This window comes from Lissotriton vulgaris, chromosome 3_1, assembly GCF_964263255.1.
Source record: "Lissotriton vulgaris chromosome 3_1, aLisVul1.2, whole genome shotgun sequence".
In the NCBI taxonomy this organism is placed as follows: domain Eukaryota; kingdom Metazoa; phylum Chordata; class Amphibia; order Caudata; family Salamandridae; genus Lissotriton; species Lissotriton vulgaris.
The window spans coordinates 978,454,667-978,471,557 of NC_141689.1; the positions used below are offsets into that span (position 1 = coordinate 978,454,667).

Sequence of the window (16,891 nt, forward strand, 5' to 3'; positions counted from 1 at the left end):
AGACATTGTTCCCGAGGAACAAGGCCCAAAATTGTTCATAAAAGAAGGGTCAACAAGCTCATGAGTAATCCTGTGGTAATAGATTAGAATTAGTGGCTAGTGTTCCAAAAAAATCAGCTAACCCTACATATTCCAATCTTAGGGCCTGATTTATATTACGGCGGACCGGATACTTCATCACAAACGTGACGGATATCCCGTCCTCCGTACTACAAGTGCCATAGGATATAATGCAGGTGTACTACAGCGGACAGGATATCCGTCATGTTTGTGACGAGTATCATGTCCGCCGTATTATGAATCAGGCCCTTACTCATTTTGCACATTGCTTTCACACAGATTTAGCATATGGGACACACCCTTCTGAAACAAGTATTTTTCATATTTGCTGTGCTCCAGCATTGTTTTCATTTGTATCACCTGGGCATGTTCTATAAATATTTTTAAAACTAAAATAAAGTTGCATTGGTGCTGCCAGAAAGAAATGCTTTAACACGGAGGTAACTAAAGCACCCATTCATTACCAAGAGTCCATTTGCAAAAGCCGTTTGCCGCTTGTTCTTTGATCCATGAGCTTAATTTACTTCAGTGTGTCCTAAGTAAATCCGTGATTTCAGGATAAATGCCACTCAATAGAATATTGTCACACTATATACTATCTTTGCACCACGTCACTTTTGGCATTTACAGCATTTCTTGCCGAAATTGTTTCTCTTTTCATCCAGGGCTGGACTGGGAACCAAAATCGGCCCTGGCAAACAGCTCAGCCGCCCTTGAGGGGGTGGGCGGGATGGAGGTGCTAGTGGAAAGCACTACTCCTGTCTCACCGCTGCCGCTTTTGTTACAGGGGGCCGATATTGCAGCTATTCTGCAAAACCTGCCCAAACAAAAACTGTAACACAAACTGCCCCCACCATGGCGGCCCACCCGGGTAACGCCTGGTGCCAGCTATGGTCAGTCTGGCCCTGTTTTGACACAGGTATGTGAAGATGCGCAAAAAACAGATTATGGGTATGCTTAAAGGGTTAACTCTGTCGAGAGAGGGTTCGGTTGCATGAGCCCAGACATGCTCTCATACTGCAAACTGTATACAGGGCCATTCTGCTGGCGTCATGTTAAAACGATGTGTTAAAAACATAAGCATCGGTTTGTCAGAAGGCATAGCCTGAATTTTTGCAGCAAATGTGACAAGATAAATAGAGCACATAAAAGCATCTTTATTTATTGCTTAGGCTTTTACGACCCAGAAATCAGCACATGACCCACCGGTTGGTCACGACCCACAGTTTGAGAAATGCTGACATAGAGAAGTGTTTGGAGAGATGGTGCTAGATAGATGATAACAATAATAATCAGACAAAAACAGAAAAAAGTTCCAAAGTAGCAAGTCATTAAAGTAACAGTAGTTATCAGAGATTCTGATGGAACGAAGTGAGGCAATTACTCATGTTGTAACTTCAACACAAGTAAGTAGTTTAACAGAGGCGGCTAGTAGGTAATGGTGGTGGCAGAGGTTTGAAAAAATATATTTTTTTAACGCACTTACCTTTTCCACTGGCCGCATCTCTCCTCTGCTTCCCTGCTCTTTCGGACTCCAGTCTGGGAGAAGCTGTGCTGATCTGCTGCTCTCTTCCACCTGCCTCCTTCTTTAACCCCCTGTTCTCTTTTGCTGTGCTGATCTGCTGCTCTCTTCCACCCCACCTCCTTCTTTAACTCCCTGTTCTCTTCTCCTTTGCTTATCTGCTGCTCTCTTCCACCCGCCTCCTTCTTTAACTCCCTGTTCTCTTTTCCTGTGCTGATCTGCTGTTCCCTTCCACTGCCTCCTTCTCTAACTCCCTGTTTTCTTCTCCCGTGCTGATCTGTTGTTCTCTTCCACCCACCTCCTTCTCCATCTCCCTGTTCTCTTCTCCTGTGCTGATCAGCTGCTCTCTTCCACCGCCTCCTTCTTTAACTCTGTTCTCTTCTGCTGTGTTGATCTGCTGCTCTCTTCCACATACATCCTTCTATAACCGCACACACACATACAACCACGCACACACACACACACACATACAACCACACACACACATACAACCACGCACACACACATACAACCACACACACACAATCTCACACAATCTCACACACAACCACACTCACACAACCACACTCACACAACCACACTCACACAACCACACTCACACAACCACACTCACACAACCACACTCACACAACCACACACACACAACCACACAACCACACACACACAACCACACACACAACCACACCCACACCCACACAACCACACGCCCACAACCACACGCCCACAACCACACACACAACCACACACACAACCACACCACGCAACCACACCACGCACAAAATCTCACACACATCCACACAACTACACACACACACAACCACACACACACACAACCACACACACATCCACAACCACACACACACAATCACACACAACCACCACACACACATCCACACACCCACAACCACACACACTACACACAATCACACACCCACAACCACAACCACACACCCACAACAACATCCCCCTCACTCTATCTATCGCTCTCACTCTATCTATCTATTTAGCTATCTATCGCCCTCTATCTATCTATCTATCTAAATATCTATTGCCCTCACTCTATCTATTTTTCTCCCTCACTCTATTTGTCTATCTATCGCACTCTATCTATCGCCATTATTCTATCTATCTCCCTCACTCTGTCTATCTATCTATCGCCCTAACTCTATTTATCTATCGCCCTCACTCTATCTATCCCTCGCACCACCACAGCATCACTCAGGGGCACCACAGCATCACTCAGGGGCACCACAACATCACTATGCGCTACCATAGCAACACTATGTGCTACCACAGCATCGCTATGCGCTACCACAGCATCACTGAACGCCACAGCATCACTCCTCCCCACCACAACATCACTCCGCGCCACCACAGCATCAATCTGTGCAACCATTCAACAAAAACTGGTTCAAATATGTTCTCTCACGTTTCAAGCTTTATTACAAATGTCACAAAAAGATGTTAATATTTCACTTCTGTTCTTGGATTTTCGTCACAATAAAATACACTGAACATAATCTTCACAAAAGTTATTTACAAACGTTTAAGCTATTGCCATTATAAATTACAATAACTTATTTAAGTATTAATTATTTTAAAAAATTAAAGCCATTGTTATTTGTAATATCAATACATCTAAGTCACTTAAGAACAAAACATGTTGCATTACAAATGCTATAGGTGTCACATTTGCAAAAGTGAAAAGTATTGGCATTGTACATGACAGCTATTAATTTCGCTATTTTCAAAACCAACACATAAATAAAATGTGTCATTTACTAGCCCAATAGCTTAAACTTTCCTAATGCGAGACCTATTGCATTGCAAATGCTTATTTTAAACAGTCAAGGCCAAAGTGGTACAAATGGCAGGAGGGCACACACAAGGAGAAGGACTGGAGAGAGATACGTTTGTTGTTGAAGGCCAATATTTCCAGTAATAGCGAGTCAGAAGGGTGGAGATGCCATGTTCCTCCAGAGATTTTCGTTTTTCTGTTCAGACAGCATTTGTGAACTATACATGCAATTATATAGGTGATATGCTTTAAGTGGACAGCCAACCTAAACAGCGCTGAACTGGAGTAATGTGGTCAGAATGCCTAACACCCCAGATCAATCAGCAGCTATGTGCTAGGAGACTTTAAGTGATGCAAGATTCATTTTAGGGATGCCAGAGAGGACACAGTTCCCATTGTCTAATCTAGCAAAGACAAGAGATTGGGTATGAGCCATGTTACTTGGATTAGAGAACACTGGCTGTGGGCCTGTAGTTACATATGCTCAGTATTTGAAGTATATGTTGCTGTGGATCCCTTTGGATTTCAAGGCATGGCACAGTAATCATAATACAATGCATTTTCTGTTAGCATCAGAGGTTTTAGAATAGTTCTGCCCAAGCTGAGAAATCAGTTGTTTAATTGACTTGTATACAGCATGTAGTGTACTCTTTGGGTTTTTTTCTTCCTTTTTTCGGGCACTTTGTTGCATTCAAGTTGATGAGAAGTGCCTCGTTATCATTTTGTTTTTTATTGGGTGACCCAATGTGTCTCATTGGTGGGTTGGGGGGGGGAGGGTTGCCTGGACCACAGAGCTTAGCGGTAGACTTCTGCTTGGATGCTACATTGTGGTCCAGCCTTGCAGCAGTTAACGGTATGGCATTTCCTGAGCGTTGTGTAAAACACACAGAGCCTGGGGGTCTAAAGAGAGAGTCAACTATGTACTCTAAACTAGTAAGACTGGAAGCCACAAAGGTGCAAGGTAAGTAACCATAGAGTCTTAACACAGGATAGGCAACCCAACGCATCCAACCACTAGCAAAGGTAGGCGAGACCCAAAGTCCAGAGATGGATTCCCATCAAAGTCTTGTTAGTGATCTAATGTTATCATCTGGTCATCCAAGGTTGGGCTGGTGTGTCTCTAGATCATTGAGACTGCTTCCAGACCCACCATATAGGACTGGGATCAAGCCCACGATTACCTGTAGACCATGCATGTGATCTCTAAATGGGACCAAGTGCAGTGTAAAAAGTGAATGTGTGTAGGGTGAGGATTAAAAATAGACTAGAGAACGAACAGCAAAGAAACTTTAATAGCTGTAAGCCTCTTTCCAGTTAAAAACCAGAACAGCGCAAAAAAGCAGTGTCAACAAATAACTGCTTCAGGGCTGACCTGTTTCTGCCAAAAAAGGGGGGGGGGACTACCTCCCTATGTTTTCTTCAGGGCCTCTGTTCTAATAAAGTTTTTTGCCACTGCTAGTGCGTACTACAAACACAGAAAACAATATGAACTGTGAAATGGTGTATCTTTCACCCATCATGACTGGGGATATTGCCTCACCTCGCCTGGACCAAGCTCAGGATAGGGGAGGCCACGCTCTCTCCGTTACCTCAGACTGTTCCTAAGGAGCTCCCCCAACCTTAGGAGATGCAGCCGGCATGGAGAACAGGGAAGTGCGCATGACTGTTTTGGGCCACCCGAGAGGGCCAACCAAACAGTCACTGCGCACAGGAGTGTCTACCACTCCTCCCCTGCAGCTCCGGCCCGCCCCCTCATACACTGCTGCAGCAGGAGGATAAAATTAAATAATGATAAAATTGTTATTTCATTTTTTCCTTTCTTTGCTGCTCCTGGCAGTGGGGTAATGGGCCTCCGCCTTGGTGGAGGAGCCGCCACTGCCTTTAGGGGGTCGTATTTCCTCACTAGTTGTTCGGTTTAGTATGGGGCTGGTATTGCATCATCTTGTACGGCTGATTTTTGCTTTCCGTCTGACCCTGCTCACTCTGTGAGAAACAGCAAATGCTTAAGCGAAATGGTGCCTTTTTATGCCTGGATGTAATTGTGAGCTCACTTGCATGTCTTTGTGCCTGTATAAGGGCATGCTTATACAGGATTTTTAATGTGGTGCCAGCACATATTTCTTTTAGCTCTTTTGTGCACCTGGGGCTAAGAAAGGCAATCTTGCACACGAGTTTCGCTCATTGACATTGTTCTCTTGTACAATAATAATATCCATTGACTTCAGCTGAGATAGTGGTTGAACTTTGCAGGAACAATTCATGAGGCCTGGAGCCTTGAGGCTGCAAGCAATTTAATTTCTTACATTTGTTAAAAATCAGGTGTAACTTGAGGACAGCAAAACAATTCTTGCCAGTCTAGAGAATCAGGAAACGCATCCGGACTGCATCCACTTCCCCTATGCGCCCATATTAAGGTATTCCACTTTGCTGCATTAACTAAGTTTCAGAAGCAAATATTGTGGCATTAGTTTTCTATTTTGATGAGTAGCTTTGTAAAAAAATTGCCGAAGGACAGAATGTTCTAGAAATATTTTGTGACATGTAGTGTATGTGTGCTTTTAATTTGTCTCTGTTCTGCGGTATTTTGATGGTTTAACAAGAAGCTCAAAGGGGTATCTAATAAATGCCTTTGCCAGTATAAAAAGGCACATCGTGAAATGCCTTTTTTAAACAGCTGCCTAAAAAGTAGCATAAAATATCTCATGTTGAGGTTTAAAATATAGATTTAACTGTGCTTCTCACTGGTTCTTACAATACTTTATTTTCTACCTGGTAGGGAAAATCACTAGAGCAATGAGGATACGTTCACCTCCCAATACGTTTATTGGAAGTTTTGGAAATTTGTGCTATGCTACCAACACCAAAATCACCGAAGATTATAAAATATCGTACAAAAATAAGGTCTGTGTTATATTAAAAATTGTGCGAGGATGGTGGCGTGGAAAGTATTGTTCTGGAGGGTAAGCTTTTGTCGTGGTATGTGCCTCACTGTGTCTAAACGTTGTCTGTGGTTAACTGCGCTTGCAGTGTCCTGACATCCTGAATCTTCCGTTTGAGCAGCGGTTGTGTCACTACATTTACCATGAAAATTTGCCATTTGTAGTAATTCTGTACTATAAATTGGTCATTTAATAACATGCTAGGGGCTGGTAGAAGTGTCAGCCTGCAGAGATGTGCTGGGGAAGCGTGTTTTTGAGTTTAAATAAAACTCTTTATCAGTGGTGACTGGTGCCCGGTGTCACGGATACCTTGGCCAACTGATTACCTGGCACATTCTCTGCTAGCTTGACGTGGTTCTGTCTACAATGGCTCCTGGAGGAGATGACCATTTGTCTCCCCCTAAAAACTCTTGATTACTGATGCCTGTTTGCTATTCGCATGCTTGTATGATATTGCATCCCCTGCCCCTACATTGCCTCCACTTTATTGCCTTGCATTACACCATTCTGGGTGAGAGCTTAGAATCCCATTTTTAAATTAATATTTACCCTATTTTTATTCAAATACCCTTTAACATATTTTATGTAACTTTCCTCTGATGGTGTAGTGTCAAGAGTGTAATGGTGCTGTACCCCTCATGCAAGGCCCTGTTCTTAACAGGCTCCACAGATTCCTGTCCTTATGTACGGCACGCTTAGTGCCATACATCGCATAGTTATGAGTAGGCTGGCTACTCTTTACTACTGCTGGTACTTTCTGGACCAGTGATTCTTGATTTGAGTGAATGTTGGCTCCCAACCCCAGTAACAGCTAAGGTCTCTGTTGTATCTGTACCTTTAATTGACTAGTTCTGTGACACATGCTGTATTCTTTATGACATATCCTTTGTTCTATGTTCTATGTCTGAGTTCTGCTGTCGTGTCACTTTTATCTGTTACCTGGACACGACAGCATCGCTCATCCTTAGCTTGTCTTGTGGGTTGTTTTACTTAACTGATTTATATCTAATAAATCATCCAAACTGAACTCCTGCTTCATTTGTTGTTACTCTGAAATACAACATAAATATGGCGACGATGGATTGGGATCGTTTGAAGACGTCTCGAATTGAAAAACAATTTTATAGCAGTTAGAGTTTTTTTTTTTTTTTTTTGTATACTTAACCCACCGAGGAAATTCGCAAAGCCTAACAGAAGGGTACGAGGACTTTCTTCGCGACTACTACATACTGATGGTGAGATATATTTTTGCCAATTCTGTGTGTGTCGCTTGAACAGAAAGACTGTCATTGTTTAAAATTACCTCGTTATCCGTTAACTTCGTTGATGGCATTGCGCGAGTGAAGGAGAGCGAGCGAGTTGAACTTGCACCACGTCATCAGAGCCAGCGCGAGTGAGGCAGTGCGTGTGAACTGACATCAGCAGCCCAGCGCGAGAGCACAGCGCGTTTGAAAGAACAGCGCGAGAGAAGGAGCGCGAGAGTTCACAGAACACGGTGTTTACGTGTCAGGCTGTCATCGCGCATCACGCAAGGTCAACCAACGTGACCCCACGCAGCGGCCATTTTAAGAATAAGTAAACAAAGAAATCATTTGCCGATTTCACACACCGGATTACGTGCTTTTTGGAAAAAAAGTAAACAGTGAAAAATTTGCCGATTTCACACACCGGATTTCGCGCATTTTCCGTGTGAGACCAGAAGAGAACTATATCGGTAAAATCTCTTGTTAAAAATAAATTAAAAAATCGGAACAGTTTATTTATTACTCATATATCAAATCTGAAGTTGAAAGTTAAAGAGAAAAATTGAATTTTAATTTATATATAACAGCTTATAAGTGAATTTGAACAATGGCTTATCAGATTCAACCTTATCAAATTAACCCTTTCCTTCAGAGTTCTGGAAAACCGCCTGTCAGGTGGGAACAGTGGCATAAATCTTTTGAAAGTTATCTGGTTGCAATAGATGGAAAAGATTACTCAAAGGAAAGAAAAAAGGCTGTTTTATATGGACTCTTGGGTGATGCAGGAAGAGAAATCTTTGACAACATGCCTGAGAGTGAACCTCCACCTGGACAGTTCATTCCTTGGGATGAGTACCATGAGGCTGTAAAAGATTGGAAAAAAGGTTTCATGAACAGCCAAATATAATGGTGTAAAGACATGGTTTTAATAAGAGAAAACAGTTGCAAGATGAAAGTATAGAAGACTATCTTTCTAGTTTGCGAATTTTAGCATCAAAATGTGATTTTGGTGATATGCTTGATACTTATTTGAGAGATCAATTGGTTTTTCATTGTTTTTCAAACAAAGTTCAAGAACGTCTTCTAGCCTGCAGAAATCCAACCTTAAACGAAGTCATTGACATCGCAGTTGGAATTGAAAGGTCATCAGTTTCAAAAAAAGTTATTTCTGGAACAAGTAATGCGGAACAAGTTTGTTCTGTAACTAATAAGAGTCAAGTACAAGAGTATAAAAAAGATAAAGGTTCCTTTTCAGCAAAAAGAAATTTAGTTTGTTATCGTTGTGGTTCCAAAAATCACATCGGTAATAACCCGATTTGTCCTGCACATGGAAAGAAATGTGCAAAATGTAAAAAAATTGGACATATTGAGACTGCTTGTAAAACTATTTTTAAAAATAGGAATGTTTCTCTTACCAGTGTTAATGCTTTAGATGACATGGAGTATGAAGTTAGTAACTTGGTAATTAATGTTTGATGATCATTATCGGTGTGCCTCTTTGGGGATGTACCTGCGGTTTCCGCAAACACGACTCCACATTATTACTCAGCGGTGTTTAGACGGATAACACCACCCTCTGAGAGCACCCAGAACTCTAACAACTCTTAGTCAACATACTCTCAGCCTAGTTGTGCACCCCCCATACTCTCTTTGTTAATGCTTTAGATGACATGGAGTATGAAGTTAGTAACTTGGTAATTAATGTAAATTTAGTTGAATCTGAGATTACTTTCAAAGCACCTTTAGGCGAAGCTTTCATTCATGGCGTAAAATTGGAAGTAATGGCAGATTCAGGTTCGCCAATTACCATTTTAGACGAAATTACTTATGCAAATTATCCTTTTCCTACTAAACTGACTGCTGCAGATATCAATCCAAAAGCAATTGGTGGTCAGTTTCTCAAAATGCTTGGATACTTTATTGGCTTAGTTGAACTGCTAGGCAGAGAAATTACTACAAAAGTTTATGTAGTCAAAAAAGGGAAAGATATCATTGGTTGGCATGACTTAGGAAAGATGGGTATAATGTTAAAGCCTGGTAGTGACACTCCTATTATTCTTGGTGACATTCCAATAGCTTCTTTAGAAATCTGCAAAGAGAAAGTATTTTCTAATGATCTTGATTCAATTCTCTCTAAATACAGAGAAGTATTTGAGGACAGAATTGGTTGTGTGAAGGGTGTTGAGCATGAGATTAAGTTGAAGGATAATGCCATACCTGTCATACATAAGGTCAGAAGTGTACCTTTGAGTGTACGAGCAGAGTTGAAAGAACATTTGGAAAGTCTTTGCAATGATGGTGTAATTAAACCAACAGATTCTTCTGAGTGGGTTTCGGCTGTCGTATTAGCCAAACGCAAAAATGGTAAATTGCGCATGTGTGCAGATTTGCGCTCTCTGAATAAGAACATTTTGGTGGATTGCCACCCTTTGCCATTGATTCAAGAAATGCTTATGGCTATAGGAGATTCTACTCATTTTTCTTTAATTGACTTAAAGTCAGCCTACCATCAAGTTGTTTTGTCGGAGAAGTCACAAGATCTCACTACTTTTGTCACTCCCTTTGGTGCCTTCAAATATACGAGGCTTCCTTTTGGATTAGCTTCTGCAGCGAGCGTATTTCAGAAGCTAATGGACTCGTTGTTTGGAGACATCAAAGGGGTGCAAGCATTTCAGGATGACATACTCATTTTTGGTAATGGAATTGAGGACCATAACAAAACCCTTGATGAAGTATTAAAAATCTTAAGCAAAAGAGGGATGACTGTATCTAAAGAGAAGTGCAGTTTCTTGGTTCAAGAATTAGAATATTTAGGGCACTCAATTACCAGAGAAGGCATTAAACCTAAACAGAACCTGATTGATTCAATTATGCTTGCACCTGCCCCAGCTGATAAAGACTCACTTAGATCCTTTTTAGGTCTAAGTGAGTACTATGCACGTTTTGTGCATGGTTATGCATTTGTAGTGGAACCTCTCAGGTGTTTAACAAGAAAGAATGAAAAGTTTGAATGGTCTTCAGTCCATGATGAAGCCTTTAACAAAGTCAAGGAAATGATTAAGAATGCACCAGCATTGAAACCATTCTCTTGTGGTGCTAAGTGTGTTGTCACCGTAGATGCTGGTTGCATAGGTCTTGGAGGAGTTCTTACACAGTTTGTAAATGAGAAGGAAAATACCATCGCTTTTATTTCACGAACCTTAACCACAGCCGAATCCAATTACAGTACCATAGAGCGTGAAGCTTTAGCTTGCTCATGGGCGGTTGAAAAGTTCAGGTGCTATTTGTGGGGAACTCGTTTCGATCTCGTTACAGATCACAAGCCTCTCATTTATTTGATGAACGGAAATGGTACAGGGCAAGCAACTTCAAGACTAGTTAGAATTATTTCAAAATTACAAGAATATAATTTTGATGTTAAACACATTTCTGGAGGAGCTAACTTTAGAGCAGACTGTTTGTCCAGAATTCCCCTAAAAAATCCGAATGAATCTTCTGAAGTCTTTGACGATGAGTGTGTCGTTGTTTCAGCATTAGATGCCTGTGAGAATTCTTTGGGATGTTTTACAGAGAAAGATTGGTTAGAAGGATATGAGAAAGATCAAGTTTTGGTTAAAATAAGGGAGTACATTAGAAAAGGATGGCCTCCAGTTAGAAGTCTTGATAAAAATTTTGTACCTTTTCAACAAATATCCACAGAGCTGAGTTTGGAGAACCAGTTCATCACTAGGTGTGGACTTTTTGTTCCCCCAAATGTTTTGAGAAAGGGTCTTGTTGAAAGAGCTCATTCTGGGCATCCAGGAATGTCCGGCACCAAGAAAATTTTGAGAGAATTTTATTGGTGGCCCAGTATGGACTCTTTTGTCGATAATTTTATTAACCATTGTCCTGAATGTCTCCTATCCGACAAGCATTGGAAAAGTTAAAAAAATTACACATCTACCAATTTGTTGCCTGAACAAGCATGGGAAAAATTGGCAATTGATTTTTCTGGTCCTTATAATATTTTGCCGGAAGATATGAGATATTTAATTGTCTTAACTGACTATTACTCAAAATGGATCTCATACGATTTTGTAAAATTTCCTTCTACTGATATTGTAATTGGTTTTCTAGAGATGATTTTCAATGTTGAAGGTTTTCCTAGGAAGTTAGTTTCCGACAATGGCACGCATTTTGTATCCAAAAATATGATGGATTTCTTGAGTAAATATGATATAAAACATATCAAGAGTCCGTTGTATTTTCCTGCTGCAAATGGACTCGTTGAAAGAGCCAATACATTTTTCAAAGAAGGCATTCAAACAGCTTTGTCATCTGGTATTGATGTTAAAAAACACATTAAGGAAAAAGTTTGGAGTTATCTAAATACTCCCCATTCTATCACTGGTTTTACCCCTTTTTTCTTGTTGAAAGGTAGGGATGCGAATGATAAAATCAAGCCTATTTTCGATAAAAAGTCATCTTCACTCAATAAGTTAAATCTTTCTAAAGCAAATTCTGTTGATGAGTGTGTCAGGCAAAATTTTGAGAAAAAATATAAGTTAAAGGATTCCATTTCTCCTAAAAATTATGTTTTCAAAACTGGTGATTGGGTAATTATTAAGAAACCCAAAAAAGTTGTCAAAGGGGAATCTAAGTTTACTTTGCCTCAGCAGGTTGTTAGATCTTCAAACTCATCTGTTATGATTAAGAATAAAGGATGGTGGAATAAAAGTGCAGTTATCAAACTTGAACCATATCAAAAAGACATCATTTTGAAAAAACTTGTTAATAGAAATCTTTATAGTAATTTCTCTTCTTTGTGTTATGAAGATTTCATGGATTTGGTGCAGAATCAGGATCAAATAGCTCTTGATGATTCTCATTTTCCTTCACATGTCAGTGAGGCGATTTCTCAATCTTGTTTAAATGAGGGAGTGGGTGAGACTGATCAACTTGAAGTTGAGACTGATCAACTTGAAGTTGGTACAGATGCTCCTTCTGTATTTGAGGAAGCAGATAGAGATTTAAATTCTGATGATCATTCTGTATCTAAGGTTGTTGAAACAGCTGAAGTTTCTGATGCTAATTCTGTATCTAAGGACGTTGAAACTGGTAATTGTTCTCCAACGTTCTCTGACTCCAATTTGACTTCAGTTAAGAGAAACATTGTTATTCCTTCCAAATTTAAAGATTATTATTTGTATTGAAAATTTGTTTAGCTTATTATTATTTGTTTTTCTTTTCTTATTCTTTCCTTTTCTTTTATGGAAAGGAGATGTTGTATCTGTACCTTTAATTGACTAGTTCTGTGACACATGCTGTATTCTTTATGACATATCCTTTGTTCTATGTTCTATGTCTGAGTTCTGCTGTCGTGTCACTTTTATCTGTTACCTGGACACGACAGCATCGCTCATCCTTAGCTTGTCTTGTGGGTTGTTTTACTTAACTGATTTATATCTAATAAATCATCCAAACTGAACTCCTGCTTCATTTGTTGTTACTCTGAAATACAACAGTCTCCCTTCATTGAATGATTTGATTGAATTTAGGGCTCAGTTTACAGCTTTATTTGCAGGGCCTCACAGTAAGAAAGATGTAAACAATATTCCCTGGTGTCTGGAGTGATACTCCAGACCCACAGACACCAAAGAGTGTCTGTGCTAATAAAAAAATCTTGGTGTGTAACTGCCCGCCAAAGGAGTCTGTTGGTGATTTTTCCACCTTTAGTGTATTATATTCTGTTGCTCCAATAAAGTTTTTGAGACATGTATTTTTTTAAATGGCAAGGAGCTTTTCTTATTCCTCATCATGCGCTAAAAAGTAGGAGGATCCTCCTTCTGAATGCAAAGAATTTGCTGCTTTGTTATTCTCATGGTTATGTCATGGGGAACGCCTTCTAAATATGGGGATTATGTAGGGCTCCCAGCTAAGGGTATGTGTAATATTTCCTGCTTCTTTATTTCATCATGTGTTGATATTTCTTCTTGTGATTTTAACCATCATTGGGCTTTCTGCTCAATGTTATTCTTAATCACCTTCATTTAAGACAACATTGCTTGTCCCTGATGTTAAAGGTATTGGTTGTTGGCAGAAGCGAGGACAGGTGCAGGGTTGTGGATGGGACACAGGTCTGTGGACTTACCATCCAGGGCGTGGAGCATAGGCCTAGGGGCCCGGTGGAACGACAGTGTTCGGGTCGGTGATTCATGGGTCCTTAAAGTCCCTCCACATTTCCTTGAATTTGTTGTGGTGGTAATTCAGCTTGGCTATTAGTTGTTCAGAGGCAACCGCTTTTTACATTTCCTAGAGCCATGTTTCAGGTGTTGGACTTGTCACTTGCCATAGTCTCAAGATCCTATTTCTGCTTGAACACCGAATAATACTGGTCCTTTATGACCACTCGTTCTGCTATCGATTGAGCTGCGCTGCACTTTACTTCAAATTCCCTGCCTCACTTTACAAAAGTTATTTCATGCACTGACCTGTTTGTCCCACAGAGACGCCTTGGCAACCCAGGTTGTTAGTTTCCAGTTCCACCAGGATGCTTAAGCCCCATTCACGGTGGAACATGTCTAGTGCTGGGACAGTCTGGGGCAAAGGGGATGGAATATATGAGAGATGTCGTTGTCACATGGCTAAGTTCTGAAAATAGTGTTGGCATTGGATGGGATAGCGTCGACGTTGGATGTTCACCGGACAGTTGTGACAGGCTTAAATTTTCTAAAAGATAACTTGGTTATTACCTTGGCCTAACTCCGTTTTCCCTATTCAACCAGCTATGCCTGTATTTGCCCCCTTTCCCTTCTCTGTGGCTCTTTTCTCTCTCTGGATGTGTGTGGATAACTTGTGAACCCTGGAAGTAAGGAGGAAGTGGTTATTAGAAACGCTGTATTAAATGTGGACTGTTTAATCCCCTTTTATCCTTGCACCTACCTATGTAAACCCAGTAGCAGATAGTCCATTATTTTTACTGGAAGAGCAATATGGTCCTATCCCACTGTACCCGAGATTGGATAACAGTGGCAGACACATATGAGAACTCAAGAGAATATCTAAATACACATACAACTGCCCAAAACATACATGTCAACAGTTGAGGTGATTGACCGATATATACACAGGATAATATTGACAACATGTGATAGTGTACATCATCGATCAGTGCAATAGCCATGGATTAGCAGAACAACACAGAGAACAATGGTATCACACCAGGGTTACCATGTGACATGCCATAACATCACGCTAATAACAAGTACATTACAAGTAATATTGTATGTGCCAGGAGTTTTCATGTTACAGTCAATACATGAGAATTAGTACTACTCCTTATACATGTTGGGAACAAATTATGGAGCACAGTGTAGACGCTGTTACTTCACAGCGTTATGCAGCATTTGGTCTTTGATATGCTCCTCTTAAATCTACCTCCTAAATTGTAGCAGCTGATGCCTATTTTAGAGCGGTTTTCAAAAACACAAATCCTTAATCAGAGCTTAAAACCTAAGTTTTTCTGAGAGCTCTATTTGGTTTAACAGGGGTCCTGAATAGCACAGAACGGGTGCCCTGAATAGCACAGAACGGCACATGCGTTACAACCAAGTTGTTCTCTTCTTCTCGTGGAGTAAAAATTCTTCGGAAAAGTCTGAAAATGTGACTTGCGTCTTCACACTGTTCGTGGACCTTGTCTCGTCTGTTACCGTAAGGAAGTCTTCTTTGTACAGCAAGCATGAGTGCTGAGGGTGACATTCCTTTTATAGTCACTAGTTTCAGCCACGCCCCTCTACTAGCTTCTGGAACATGCTGGAAACCTCCGAACTCTCTAGACCTAGGGGAAAACCCCTTGCTGGAAAGTCCCTGACTTCAGGAACTTGCTGGAAACCTTCCAACTCTCTAGGACCAGGAGAAAACCCCTTGTTGGAAAACCCCTACAAGCCTTAAGTTGTTATCACTGGTGGAAGCAAATTGAAACATACTCTATAAATACAATATGGCAAAGCACCAGAGTACATGTCTAAGACTTCAATCAGTATTCCTAGACATAAATTAGGAGGCACCTTAATGTTTTTGATTGTTTTTTGGGATTATTTGCAGCCACAACAAGTTAGAGCATAGCAAGGCCAAGGAAGAGTTTCCAAGGTAGTTGTATTACATATATTTCCACCCATCTCTGTCGAGGAAGCTGCAATACTCCATACGGCCTTCGATCAGTCATGACTTAGTTATGGCAAAGGGTCTCCTGCCTTCTGTGCAAGGAAGATTATCAACCAGATATACCTGCTCAGGATAACATGGTAATGCTTTGTCCCCTGACCTGATGGCCCCTATAGTTGCTTAAACGAAGGTGCCAGATGAAGTAGGAAGTAAGTTCTAGATAGAAAAACCAAGCTCAATGGATATCCCAAAAATGTAAAACAAGCTATTGGGAGGGGGAGGGAAAACCTAGCCAGTGTAATGTCCCGTTCCTTGTGGAAGGAAGAACAGACTTTAGAGATAAATCTTGTATCCAAGAAAACAACCTCTCGGTCTTGGAGAAACCTCTGTTAAGGCTCCTGACCTTGCCTGACTGATGACTCTCCATTCTACCTCCTGAAGTGAAAGCTATTAGAATTGGTTCAGAAATTTAGGGTTAACAGTACTTGATAGATTGAAAGAGAGAGACTGGAGAGCCCACAAGATGAGAGGGATGTACTATTATAGAGAGACGTGAACGCTGATCACTTATTCTCAAAGTTGTGAAGTAGATAGGAAACCAAGGTATCTATTTTAGATACATTCATACATACCTTCTAAAATGCTTGCACGTAAGCTGATTGACCACACAGGGAGGAGACCTCCAGACCTATCAAGAACACTCCAAATTTCCAAAGTCCTAAAAGGATTGCAAAATCTAGCATTGAACCCCATCCAGTCACATCAGAGTGAGAAGTAGTTCATTGAAGAGAATACCCTTCTATCATAAATGAACCATGAGATTGCTGGAAGCAGAGGGCCACCTCCCTACAGCAGCTTTTACACTGGAGGTCTATTTTGCATGCCTTACAGGGCACCAAATTAAGTCTTTGCAAAGCTGGTAAGATACCGGAGAGGGTGAGACAGAGTAACTGGAGTCACTGAGAACTGCCATGGGGAAGGCAGTGTTTCGGGGGAGGAGATGTTACCTGGCTGCTGATGATACGAAGCAAGGCTTGTGTGGCCATAAGGAACCAAAAACAAGACCTCTGCCTCCTCTCTGTAAATTTTCACTAAAACCTTGGTGATCAGCGGAATAAGGAAATGTGTAAAACAGTCTGGCTGTCACCAGAAGGACAGAGTATTTTCAATCAAAGGTCTGAATGCT

The 16,891-nt window shown here is 40.9% G+C and overlaps 1 protein-coding gene across 1 annotated transcript in view; it reads left to right on the plus strand.

Annotated features, from left to right (window-relative positions):
- Positions 1–16,891, plus strand: part of LOC147727286 (guanine nucleotide-binding protein subunit alpha-14) — a 520,494-nt gene that overhangs the window by 261,747 nt on the left and 241,856 nt on the right. The gene's annotated exons all lie outside the window — the stretch shown is intronic.